The sequence below is a fragment of the Mercenaria mercenaria genome, chromosome 1, assembly GCF_021730395.1.
Source record: "Mercenaria mercenaria strain notata chromosome 1, MADL_Memer_1, whole genome shotgun sequence".
NCBI classification, from domain to species: domain Eukaryota; kingdom Metazoa; phylum Mollusca; class Bivalvia; order Venerida; family Veneridae; genus Mercenaria; species Mercenaria mercenaria.
Genome location: NC_069361.1, coordinates 77,392,436 through 77,404,576, shown reverse-complemented (window position 1 = coordinate 77,404,576; position 12,141 = coordinate 77,392,436).

Sequence of the window (12,141 nt, the reverse complement as noted above, 5' to 3'; positions counted from 1 at the left end):
CCTTTGAAAATGAATGCCACTTAAAAGAAATAATAGTACACAATTGCTTTTATTCATGTTAAATATAGCTATGTAAAATTTCAAAACGGGACATTATTATAAATGCATCAAAACAAAGACATGTGACAGTTCTTTGAAACTGGTGAGTTTTTAAAGGTGCTGAACTGTCCACAAGTGTTGTCCCTTTACGCAGTCCTTTTCTGGATGCACATATCAGTAAATTGACAGTCGTTCTGTAGAGTTAAAATGTGTTTTATATGCTGTTCAATTTTCATATAAAACAACTCTTTCTTTCTATGATTTGGTTTTGTTTGATTTTATTTTTCAAAATATGAGCTGTGCCATGAGAAAACCAACATAGTGGGTTTGCGACCAGCATGGATCCAGACCAGCCTGCGCAGGCTCCATGCTGTTCGCTTTTAAAGCCTATTGGAATTGGAGAAACTGTTAGCGAACAGCATGGATCCTGACCAGACTGCACGGATGCGCAGGCTGGTCTGGATCCATGCTGGTCGCAAAGCCACTATGTTGGTTTTCTCATGGGACGGCTAATATATGGACCTAGCCGTTAACCAAAATCAGGCATCAACATCTCGCCGCTAGTCCATTACCGGTCAGGCAGTGACTGATATCGGCCTGAGTTACACTAAACAAGTTTTAACCAGACCCCTAAATTTTCCATGACTATTTTTTGTGCAGATATGCATCAAATAGATTTCAAATCACCCTGCTTAATTTTCATTTATAGGGGATCATTGTGTAAAGTTTCATTTCAATCAAATGAGTATTAACTATGGATTTTCCGTCATCAATGTCAAATTGAAAATTTGCAAGCAGTGACGTTTTCGGCACAACGTGTCAATTTAGTTTTCATTTTTAAGGGTTTTATAAAAATTTCCGAATAATCAACTGATGTACCTAACAGAATTCTGGCGAAAAGTTAACAACACGTTTTATGAAATATATCGGGTTTTGTAAAAGAAGTCGCAGAACCAAGTAAAATATGACAAAATCAGACATTTTATTGCAATTGCACGTTTGATATTGCGAACTTAATTCGACATATTATTTTTAAGTGATGCTTTAACTGTATATGTTTGTTTTCATACGGTAACAAATATTATGTAAACACAAAAAGTATATATCATGAACCGTTCCAAATTTCTAAATTGCGAGTTCTTTCGTAAATGATGTTCCTTAAAAGCTGATTTTTTTTGTGAATTTTGAATCTGACAGTTATGGTGTTCAAAGTTGCAAATACAATACTTAACTTTTGAGAATGAAACTGGAAATTTGCTGTAATGATTCTTGGTGTACAAAGATCATGTATGGCAATTTTCAATTTCTTTTATACATATGTGAGGAAATTAGGATTTAACACGTTAGACGCTTCAATTCCAGAAGCTTTAATGATTCCTTAGCGTGCGAGGTGTAGAGCATCCGGACTCTTATCCCAGTGTTAGTTTTATTTTAGTTGGAGGAGCGGGAGGCTCGAACGTACGACCCCTGGTTTCGTAGTCAGACAGTGTTACTGGACCACTGGACTCCGTATATATATGGTCACCGGTCACCGTGGCCCAGTGGTTAAGGCGTCCGCCTCGGGATCGGGAGGTCGAAGGCTCGAGCCCCATGGGGAGCGTTCGTCCGGGGGATGTTTGTCATGGGACTCGTTCCGAAATGGCCGGTTCGTGAGCCGCGAGTTAGTTAAATGAATGGTTACCGAGTTCTATCCGCCTGGCGCCTGGCATAGTGTAGTAGGAGTTGGGAGGTAATTGGTACGCACAATAAAGGTGTCTCATAAGCCAAATTGGCTGACCCTTTCAATAGGGGTGACACTATAATAAACAAGACCTTTACCTTTTACCTTTCATACGTAAACCGACGATCAATAGTGCTATCACCGGTCTATATTCAATACATGTGAACCGGGCTAATTAGTCTAAGGAGTAAACACTGATTTTTGATGTCATGTAATACGACACTTATTCACTGACTTGCTGGTCAATGTTTATAGGTCAGTGGGTAAGATAAATTAACACATCTTACATAAGTACATTTAAGTCTATAAAGTGACGAAAATCTTGCAGTACAATAACACATTATGGATTAAACTTTTAGTTTTGATTTAATTGTTATTAAGATTATACAAATCTGATAAGCAGTCTTCGATATGTTTTAATACCATGTTAAGCGCGTTTAAACGTTTTGCAAGGTCATTCTGTTTGCATGCCAAAAAGTTACACAAATGGCATTGACCTCTATGCATAAAAGTAAGTTTATAAAGATTATTATTATCCCGCATAAGGTAAACAAAACAAAACAAACAAAGAAAAAAAACGAAACAAGATAAAAAAAACACCAAACAATTAAGTCTCACTTAAACATACTTTTAAACATTTTAACTAAAAGAAACCTACGGTTGCATGTTAAGGCACACACACTGAGTTTTAAATTAAATTATCTCGAGCGCTCGATATACTGCCGTGCAATCGAAATATACAAGTCGTACAGTCGGGAAAAGATGTCACATGCGACCGAGATAACATGTCATGCGCTAGAGATAGGATTTCTTGTGTTCAAGATAAGATGTCGGACGCTCGAGATGAAATGTTGCGCGATCGAAATAAGATGTCGGACGCTCAAGATGAAATGTCGCGCGATCGGGATAAGATGGCATACACTCAAGATAAGATGCTGAGTGATCGAGATCAGATGACGCGCGATAGAAATCAAATTCCCGAGAACAAGGCAAACAGTGAAAATTGCAGACTCGGTTTGATTGAGTCTGTTCATGAGCAGTAATGGAAAATGCAACAATGCCCACGCCCCTAGCACCGGCTTTAAGCAGTATTCAATCTTCAAATCTAAATGAGTTGAAATCAATGATCCCGAAAGACCAGAAAATATAACAACACTGACATGAAGTCGGGGCGACTTTTTACGGCCGCCACACAGCACTTAACACCCGCTGTTGTGAAGTTTGACCAACTTGTGTCAATTATTAATTAACGTTTTGGTATTGTACTGTCAAATAATCTCATGCTTACATAAAAACAGACGTGTTTGAACATTCAAACAACGTGTTATATAACCTGAACACACAATGGTTTCCGTGAGTTTTTGCGACCGCTCATTGCCCTTTCGTGTATTAGGTTTTTCTTCAAAATGCATTCTTTGGGAAAGTTTCCTTTCTATGCAGAATTTTGGTTCATATTGTAAACAGACCAGGTTTCAATATAGGCTAAAAACATTCAAACATTTTAACATTTTTCTTGCTTATTTCAGCAGGGCACCAGTAAAAATAAGAATAGAGTCTAAAACTACAAGTTTTCTCGACTTAATGGTATGCCAGACAAGTTGAAAATGCTCCAAATGAATTTCTTGGCCATTTTCATAAACTCTGAAAATGCCAGGATAGTGAAAAAAGGAACGGTCACGGAAAGTTCAGAAATCCTAGAAGGTAAGTGTCTTACATATTCCAAATATCTGATTATCAATAAATTCATGGTCAGTAGATTACCAAACACTATGCCTCTGTCTCAGCTTTCCGATGCTCAGCCTATATTTACTATCGTCTATAGCATTCAACTACCGTTAAGGTAAAACCCTATAGCTCAAAACCTTGTCAAAATTCTTCTTTTGTCTTCTTCTTTTTAATAATTTATACGCCCTGACAGCGTAGTTGCAATAACTTTCTCATTAAGGTACTGGAATAAATTATTAGTTGAATCCTCGAGCTGTCTACACCAATCACTGGATCTGTGAACCATCTACCTATTAGACATTTGCGAATTAAGTCTACGTGGACTGTGAACACCTAAGACGATCGATTTTTCAAGGGGACCGTCTCAACATGATTATTTTAATTTATGTGCGGTAGGAAAACATTCCTATAATGATGGTAAGGTCTGGCTCATTAAGTTACCGCACAGGATAAGATTTGGATTTGTCTGTCCGTCAGTCTGTTCGCCAGAGAAATGTTTTGTTATACATATCGCAAAAAGTATTTGATCTAGCGTCATAACACTTTCCTGAAATGTTAAATATTATGAATTGCGCATCTGCGACAAAGTTGAAAAGATGAGCTAGTCTGATCGCAATGTATTCCATCGTCGTCGTCGTCCGACATGAAAAATATTTAAACTAGGTCAGTTTGGATCAAACTGTAGGTCAGCAGGTAAAACATTTTTGAAAACTGTAGAAAACGTAATATCTTGCGTCTCCATTCCTTTGTTGTTATTATACGCCCGAAGGGAGGTATTTTGTTATACCCCAGGTGTTCATCTATCCGTCTGTCTGTCTGTCTGTCTGTCTGTCTGTGTGTCCGCCTATCCGTTAGCAATTTCGTGTCGACTCCACTCTGTAACTCGTGAACCCCTTGAAGGATTTCACACAAACTTGATACAAATGTTCTCCACATCAAGACGACGTGCAGAGCGCCTGTATCAGATGGCTCGCTTTAAGGTCTAGGTCACACTTAGGGGTCAAGGTCATATGGCTTTGTTTCGTGTCCACTCTGTAAATCTTGATGTGTTTGAAGGATTTTAAAGAAACATTGCACAAATGTCCACGCACGTCGAGACGACGTGCAGAGCGCATGTTTTGGATGGCTGGCTACAAGGTCAATGTCACACTTAGGGGACAAAGGTCATATAACTTTGTTTCGAGTGCGATGTGTAACTCTTGAACTGCTTAAATGATTTTAAAGAAACTTGGCACAAATGTTCACCACATTGAGACGACGTGCAGAGCGCATGGCTTGCTTCAAGGTCAAGGTCACACTTAGGGATCAAAGGTCACATGACTTTGTTTTGTGTTTATGCTGCTTTGCATTGCGGTGCTCTTGTTTTTATTTGGCAGATCCCATTTTTGTTCACATACAATATTTTGTATTGAATTACTTCCCTTTTATGTTACTATAATAGGTTATTTTGTAACTTTTTTTTATAACTGGCCGTATGGAAAACCCGAGACCACTTTTCTGTGGTACAACTTTTGTGCAATGTTTCTTTAAAATCCTTTAAACAGATCAAGAGTTACAGAGCGGACACGAAACAAAGTCATATGACCTTGACCCCTAAGTGTGACCTTGACCTTAAAGCGAGCCATCTGATACAGGCGCTCTGCACGCCGTCTTGATGTGGAGAACATTTGTATCAAGTTTGTTTGAAATCCTTCAAGGGGTTCACGAGTTACAGAGCGGAGTCGACACGAAATTGCTAACGGACAGGCGGACACACAGACAGACAGACAGACGGCCAGATGAACACCTGGGGTATAACAAAATACGTTCCTTAGGGCGTATTATACTAACAAAGGAATGGAGACGTAAGATATTACGTTTTCTACAGTCTTCACAATGTTTAACCTGCTGACCTACAGTTTGATCCCAGCTGACCTAGTTTAGATTTTTTTCATGTTGGACGACTACGATGGAATACGGATACATTGCGATCAGACTAGCTCATCTTTTCAGTCGCAGGTGCGCAATTTATAATATTGAAGAACATTTCAAGAAAGTGTTATGACGCTAGATCAAATACTTTTTTGCAATATGAATAACAAAACATTTCTCTGGCGAACAGACGGACGAACATACAAATCCAAATCTTATCCTGTGCGGTTACATAATAAGCCAGACCTTACCATCATTGTAGGAATGTTTTCCTACCACACATAAATTAAAATAATCATGTTGAGACGGTCCCCTTGAAAAGTCGATCGTCTTAGGTGTTCACAGTCCACGTAGGCTTAATTCGCAAATGTCTATTTATACCTTAGCAGAAGTGAGCTTTGATTGGTGCTATTTAGGACTTATTTCTGATTGGTCCAAATTCGTACATAGTATTTTATATGGTTCCCTTATACTATCGTATATAACATAATGTGTGATGCTGGGATCCAGCTATCACTGTAATTAACCCAAATCGTCCATAAATGACCCGAATCCTATTATTTACAGCAATTCAACCATAATTTTAGCAATCATACAATGAAAAAGGAGTCAAGCACTATCTGTGCTTATTTGTTACATTAGTATTATCATATATATAAATTATGATAAACTAGAGGGGTTAGACCATTCCGACTCCGACTCGTACGAGAGGTATTTTCTAGGGCCGGTATTAAGTATTGCTTGCTTTGCACATTCAGAGTCAATAGATGTTTGGTAGGTTTGGCATGCCTTACATAGTTACATGGATCCATTCCCAGATAAAACCAATTACTCTCAATGAAGAAGGCCAGTTGGTGAGACTGAGTCAAAATGTCGTGCTTCTTTGGACTCTTTCGTTAGTCGTTAACTATGCTACAGGTCCAGCACTGATGAGCCAGAGTCTGTAATTATTGAAGTAAGTTTTTAACTGCGATGCTTTGAAACTTGACATAGTTACTCCAGTCATCATTGGCTACTTGTTGAATAAACTTAGTTTAATGTTTATTGCTAAAATCAAGCACTTACTTTAATTGTAATTGTCTTCATAACTAATAGTAAGTAAGTACTAATGTTCTTTTTTTTCAGGCAAAGTTTCACAGAACATTTTGAGAAAGATACTGGAACCAAGCTGGAAATCAAAGTTAGCCATTATTATCAATGCTAACATTTTTATAAGTTGATCGGTTAATGCGATGCAATGCATAAGTGCTTCGTTGTCAAATAACCATCTGATTTGTACTCCAGTACAGCCAGGACAAGTGCCTTTGTGCATTGATTGCAATTGCCTAATTTAAAACAGACCTCAAACTTGGTCTCAGAAACTTCCACTTATAAATATCGGGTGTAATGTATTGGACCTGTAGGGTTTAAATTACTGTTAGTGTTTATTGGAATTCCAAAGTGATTTAACATTTGCCTAGGTGTGGGACTATGACTTTTATTTGCTTCAGAGTCAATGTTTTGGTGATTTGATCAATGACCAAAACATGCCTATTGTTATTATCCTGTGGAGTAATATCTGTGTATGCAATATGTCTAAATACTTTTTAAAGTGTGGAAGTTGACAGAAACTGTGTTTAATTCCAATATTGGTATTTTGTATATGTCGTTATGTTCAATGTCAGTTCTAGGCAAAAATGTAAATACTATTGTTACAGTATTACTTTTATTCAACTTTTTCTGACTTCACATGTAAACAGAGCAGTTTTTAATTAAATGTTGGCCAAAGACACAAACGTTTTGACTTTATTTCAGAAATAAGAGTAGAGTCTAAAATCGTTTACCAGAGTTTTGTCACAAGTTTTTATGACCTTACTGTATGCCAACCAAGTTGAAAGTGTTCCAAATGAAATGTCTTGGCCTCTTATATAAACTCTGAAAATACCAGGACTGTCAGAATTGATCGATCATATGGTTCCATTTGTCCTCAAACTCTGGCGGGATGACAGGGTGACCATGTTGCCAGGAATATTTTAGAAATAGTAAATTTACGTAAATAACATGAATGATTTTATGTTAAAACTGTATAATTCAAAGCTTTACGAAATTTTATACAAGAAACGCGGCAATGCCACGAAACCAGGTTTTCAACACTTTTCATAAGAATAAACAAGAGTGCCAGAATGTCACAATATACGCCCGTCACAGCAAATTTCTTTACTCTAGCACCTGTATTTGCAGATGTAATTTTAATTTTGTGGTTGTTTAGTAATCATTGTAATTCTTTTGTTTTTCTAAGTCCACAAAAATACTCCTTACCAGGTAGAGATACCTTAAAATACACCTAAAATTAGAAAGTAACAACTATGTTGTACCACAGAAAAGTGGTCTTGGTTTTTCCCTACGGTCAATTATAAAAAAAGTTACAATATAAGTTATTTATAGTAACAACTAAGGGAAGTTAATCTTAAAAAAAAAAAAAAAAAAAAAAAAAAAATACAAAAAAAAAATTGTAAGTCCACACAGAAATCCTTACCAGGTAGAGATTGGTCAAAATACACCTCAAAACTGGATGTAACATGCATGTTGTACTACAGAAAAGTGGTCTCGATTTTTCCCTACGTCTAGTAATGAAAAAGTTGCAATATAAGCTATTTATAGTAACAACAAAGGAAAGTAATTCTAAAGAAGGGAACTGCGCAAGACACTTCGTCTCATGATGGTGTATAATTGTGCCAAGTTACATCAAAATCCTTCTAGGCATGAAGAAGATATGCTCGAAAATCGGAGAATGTAGTTCCGTGTAACAACACTTTTACTATAGGTTGGCTGTGATTTCATTAAAAAAATATGCAAATTGTGGTGTCAGGAGCTTTTCTCCTGAATCTGACAGTGGCACATTTTCATATCGGCTAGTTTTCGAACACCATTCCGAAGAATAGACACACTGTAAGAACATACCTGCGCATGCAAATGGTGTAGAAATGATAAATAACTATATACGCACACACCATGAATAATAGAATCTCGGGTTAGAAAAAATATACCAGGATTTTTAAAAGTGGTGGAGCAATAACTCTAGTGATGGCGCTATACAGTAGTGGTGGCGCTGTTACGGCATTCAATAATACGAACTGCTGACGCATCGGAACAAAACAAACACCAACATTCTCTAATTGATAATTTTCCTGCAAGGAATTATGTTATTAAAGAAAGAAAAAAAAAGAACAAAATACAGAACCTTGGGACTCTTGTAGTCAAAGTAAATATTTTCCTTTCTTTAAAATGTTAATGTAGAATTATTTCTAACCTTTAAATATTCTACTTAAATACAAACGTAAGTTTACTTTAAATTCAGGTGAAGAAAAATAGTAGCAATACATTTATTTCAAACAAAGATTTGTGTCCAGGAAATAATTTGAAGATAGTGTACAATTTATTTGTTATATTAAGATTCTGAAAGTTACTTCCCTTTGTTTTTATACGTCGTTTGCATGTCATTGTAAACAAAAGACCTTACTTTCACAATTCTTTCTGAAAAGCGAGTACAGTACATTTTCAATTCCAAACGATTAAATATGATTAATCAGTAAAGCTTAGATGTACAATCTCAATCCATATACATGTAGATTATTTTGCGGTCATGTAGAGGTCACTGCATGTATTTTGTTGAGTAACGTAATTTGGGTGTAGTGTGAGATAGGTTGATTACATCGATTATTGTAGAAATTTCCGTGGCTTGCAGACAGACATTTTCATATATTAAAATTGAATATATCAGCCACTAATCATATACAACAGCGCCACCACTACTGTATAGCGCCACCACTTGAGAGATAGCGCCACCACTTTAAAAAATAGTCGTGTTTTAACTTTTTACTATGTTTTTCATATTTCTTTGATGTATGGGAATACGTTTAATTCATTTCTACACCATTTGTATGCGCAGGTATGTTCTTACAGTGTGTCTAATCATCGAAATAGTGTTCGAATACTGGCCGATATGAAAGTATGCCACTGTCAAATTCGGGAGAAAAGCTCCTGGCACCACAATTTGCATAATATTTTAATTAAATTACAGCCAACCTGTAGTAAACGTGTTATTACACGGAACTACATTCTCCGATTTTCGAAACAAGTTCTATCAATGAAAATATAAGATAAAATATAAATTTTACTCACGTGTTTACAAGTAGAAACGGGCGATAGCTGCACCACGGAAATGTCGATAGCTCTTTTCCTTATCACCACAATTTGGTGGTGGCGCTAGCGTTTAGTAGCCGTGAAGTTTTCATTCTTGTATCCTTTGACCTCTAAGTGTGACCTTGACCTTAGACCTACGGACCTGGTTCTTGTGCATGACACTCCGTCTCATGATGGTGAACAATTGTGCCAACTTTCATCAAAATCCCTCCCTGCATGTAAAAGATATGCTAACCCTAACCCTAACCTAACCCTAACCCTATTCTTAGTAACAATGACCTTGACCTTGATCCCAGAAACCCCAAAATCAATCCCAAGCTACAACTTTAAATAAGTTTTCTATACACCAAGTTTCATCATGATAGCTCATTTCTAAGTTAAGTTATTGACCGGAAACCCTTTTTCTATTTTAAGTAACAGTGACCTTGACCTTGACCCCAGAAACCCCAAAATCAATCCCAGCCTTTGTCTTGATATAAGCTACATACATACTAAGTTTTATTCAAATATCTTTACCGAAACAAAAGTTATTGACCGGAAACACCAGTTTGACGCCGTCGCCGCCGCCGCCGCCGCCCGCCCGCCCGACCGACATCTACCCCAATCTAATAACTCAGGTTTTCAACGAAAACCTTGTTAAAAAAGAAGGAATAATTAGAAAATAGAAATTTCTAGAAAAACTTGGAAGGTCATTGCTGGAAAAAGTTACATAGATTCTTGTGATACATAATATGCAAAGAATTAGCAACTACCAAAGGAAGAATTCTTGTCGGACATTTTAAAGCCAGTTGATAAAAGGTAAGAAAACCAATAATATCTTCTCCCCTTGACAAAAAGAATGACATATATCATGTATTGATACCTCAATTTGTTGGACATTCTCTTTAAATACAGCGAAAAAAAAAAAGAAAAGTCGCGAAAATTCAGAAATCCTGGCAGGTAAGTGTAATAAACTGATTCATTATCAATAAATCTTCTTGCATTGTTATCCAAAGTTTATATATTATGCTTTATTTAAGATACTTTGTCTAAAATGTTAATTTATCAAAATACTCATATGTAAGTTTGAAGCTGAACTTGAGTATGTAATTTTCAGTCTGAGACAATACGACCAAGGACGATAAGCTTTCAGCCCAATTTCTTCAACAAATGTTCTGTCCGGTTTTTGGTTAGCCGGCGAAAATGCAAAAATTGACAAAAAAATGCGACGGAATATGTCGAGACGTCCGTGGATTTTAATTAACGTGTTGGCACCTGGACACGCAACAACGCATTAAATAAACAGTTAGACTGACGAACGAACAAAGCAGCACCCCTCTCCTCGCAACAGATATCCTCCTCCTCCTTCTCCTCCTCCTCAATATTATCATCATCGTCATGCTTATTTTTGTCATCATGATTTTGTATACCAAGGTAAACACTACGACTTTTATAGTTAGATGACAGCCAATGACTCCAACAACAACAAGTACACATCAACTGCCCAGGTGTGCAAAACACATACCAATGTGTTAAAAAGAAAAAGGTGTAATAATAAGATATAATCTAAGAAATTCATTAACTGGTTGGAGTTAATCGAAATTCACTTCTTTCGTTGTTCCGTGTAAAAGTCGTAAGTACATTTTATCGCATTTTGTTGCGACCAAAACACGTAAGTGGGGGCCTCCGTGGCCGAGTGATTAAGGCCGCTGACTTCAAATTACTTGCCCCTCACCAATATGGGTCCGAGCCGAATTCGGGGCGATGAATTCTTCATGTGAGGGAAGGTCGGTGGTTCTACCCAGGTGCCCATCCGTAATGAAATAATTCACAGAGGGGCACCTGGGGTCTTCCTCTATCATCAAAGCTGGAAAGTCGCCTTATTACTTAAAATTGTGTCGTTATTAACACCCCCCCCCCCCCCCCCCCCAACACACACACACACCAAAAAACAAAACAAAACAAAACAAAACAAAAAACAAACATATATAAGTACACTTTGTGGGGTAATAGCAGTCTTAGGCAAGTTCTTGGCTACATGATGGCAGCTGGATAGACCAAGTTTCATTTCTGGAATTGCTGCTGAAATTATGTAGAGATACCTATAGTAAGTAGAATATACTTCATCCTCCAAATATAAGGGCGAATCAAAAAGGGGTGAAGCCGGTGTGCGCTCCCAATCCCTAAAATCCAGCGAGTATACAATTTTGGCAGTCTAAAACTGAGACAACAGACATTTTAGCAAACATTGTGGCTCGCTTGGTTCGAAAAACTTTATATCAGTAACAATTATAATTGCTGTATTGGTTTGAAAGGGAAACAGTCAAAATGAAAAGCTATCAACTTGGTCAAATGACTTTTTAAAGATTAGATGACATTGAGTATAATACAGTGAAACCTGTTTAAAGAGACCATTGAAGGGAGAGCAAATAATTGGTCTCATAAGACAGGTGGTCTTTTAATACAGGTTCATCATATATGTAATGCACTACAGAGGGACCTAAAACTAATGGTCTTATAACACAGGTTTTTGCTTAATACAGGTGGTCTCTTAAGCAGGTTTGACTATACTTGTGTTCAAACTA